The sequence below is a fragment of the Palaemon carinicauda genome, chromosome 30 (genome assembly GCF_036898095.1).
Source record: "Palaemon carinicauda isolate YSFRI2023 chromosome 30, ASM3689809v2, whole genome shotgun sequence".
In the NCBI taxonomy this organism is placed as follows: domain Eukaryota; kingdom Metazoa; phylum Arthropoda; class Malacostraca; order Decapoda; family Palaemonidae; genus Palaemon; species Palaemon carinicauda.
In genome coordinates this window covers 37,402,625-37,405,124 of record NC_090754.1, presented here as the reverse complement: position 1 = coordinate 37,405,124, position 2,500 = coordinate 37,402,625, and positions in this window count along the sequence as shown.

The window sequence follows — 2,500 nt, the reverse complement described above, 5'->3', positions numbered from 1 at the left end:
TTATTAATATCAAATATCAGTACTCATGGAACGCCTGGTAATTACACATTGTAGCATCATTACTTTCTTGTAAATATGCAGATTAGGAAATTATATGTACATAGCAGTTCAAGGTTCTAGGTGTGTTAGTTGTGAAACAATGTTCTGCTGATAAAGAGTTCGACCTTAGTAGGAAAAAAAAAGGAAAAAAAAATCCAAAACGCTATCCTTGACCATCACTTAAATTAAAAGATTTCTAAATATCTTAAGTCAGCTGAATTGCCCACTGAGCTCCTCTCCGTTCACTTGGTGGTGTTGAAGGAAAATGGGAAAATAAAAGTTATTTTGTTTTGGACATACTTTGGCTGGGAGCAATTATATCTAATATACCTTTAAGGGGTTATCCATGGACATTTTAGCTTTACGCTGCATTCTGACAATGTTTCACCGTAGAGCTGTTATCAGCATCTAAGAACATAGATCTGTGTTTGGGGGATAAAATAAGAACATGAAAAGATGATAGAATATAAGTGTAGGAAAAAACTAAACTTCAGACTTCTTCAAATAGACGGAAAAGGTTTGTTATACCGTTGTCTGTGAATTACAGAGATTAGAGATTATAATTTCCAGTCGTTTAAAGTCATTAACCTACTCTATTGGGCATCAGGAGGCCTAGCTTACAATTTTATGATAATATAACTATCGTCAACACGTTGAAATAAAAAAAAAAATATATTTCCAACTTCCATTATCTTAATGATATTGAAATACAATAAGGGGGGAGGCTTAACTCAGCATCCCAATGTAGTAGAAAGAAGAAGAAAAAGTAAAAACCACCACCTACGTCTCCCCCGGTCATCACGATTTTCATTAGTTGGAAAACGGATCTGGAGGCCTGACGTCACCGAGGCTCGGAACCTTCTCACCTGCTTACCTTATAGGTCTTGATTGTGTTATCATCTGATTAAGCCTTAAATTTTAGTAGGATGTTAGAAATAAAAAAAAGAAACATGTAGAAAATGTCTCATTTTAAAACTTCGAGTGACGAAAAGTGTTTATTAAAAGAAAAGATATATTTATTCACGTTTTTTATTTGAAGGTTTCTCAGCATAAAGAGACTTTGGTGTTTAAGAGTGCCTTCGGGAGAGTGCTTGCGACTGAATATTGTCTTTCGGATCGTCCTCAGTGACAGGATTCTTTAAGGTAGATTTTGTCCTGTTTCTTAGGCGAAGGATGAAGTCATCATCCGAAGTTTCCAGCGTACCTTCTCGTCTTCTTCTTCTATTAACGTGCCTTTTTCCCTGTGTATAGAGTAATACGTTTGCCTTCTTTTTGACGGACTTTACTTTGTTTTTGGTGTACTGTGGACCTGAGTCCAGATCGGCTGCCTTGCCTGAAATCTCTTTAGATTCCGGTAGCGTATGTTAATAGAAATTATCTTTTTTGAATATAGTTGCCTTTACACTGGATGCCGTATTAGGTCCCAAAATATTCTTACCAAAAGTTGAATACTAGCATTGATCTTATCATTATCAATCAAGAAAATCCAATACTGGTTGGGAGGATAACTTTGCTAGATAACGAGCTGGAAAACGCGAAAAAAAGATAAATATATTACCGTTTATTTCCCTCAAAAATGAACCATATTTCGGACTTCTCTTAATTCTTAATGAAATTCGTAGATACGAAGAAAGTTGAAAAGAAAACATCCAGTTAGGTAATATTTCAGCATTTGAAGGACACAAAATAACAATGTAGATTATGCAATTCTAATATAATTTTCAAATTAATATATTGAAAACTATAAGAGCTACAATTTTAAAATTTCTCTTTAAATTGATTTCTAGACGCAGAGGACAGCGAATAGTTTGTCAAAATTTCCATGAAAGAAGCAAGAAGTTAATAGCAGCATTACTTCTATAATAATGATAATAATAACAAAAACAACAAAAGCAATAATAATAATAATAATAATAATAATAATAATAATAATTAGTATTATTACTGCTATTATTATTTATATTATTATCATTATTATTATTATTATTATTATTATTATTATTATTATTATTATTATTATTATTGTTATTATTATTATTATTATTATTATTATTATTATTATTATTATTATTATTATTATTATTATTATTATTATTATTAAGGCGACTATTATTGTTATTAGAAATATTTTGAAGATATTTCTTAATTGATTCATATTATAACTGTGTGACTACAAATAGAACTTTAACAAATTAACAATGTATATAGAAAATCTCAGTGTTGATATAACATTGTCACCACAATAGTATGTAATTTTTTTTTATTTGTAGATTTCTTTCTTTGTGTGTTTATCTGTTTGTTTGCTTCTATGTAAATACGATAACAACTTTACGGAAAACTGCCTGACAAATTTACTGGACATATTCAGGAGAGATGCACAATGACAAAAAATAGATGTCATTAAAATCTGCACCTCACAAGGTCAAGATGAAGGTCAAAGTAACCTGAGAGCTCAAATTCG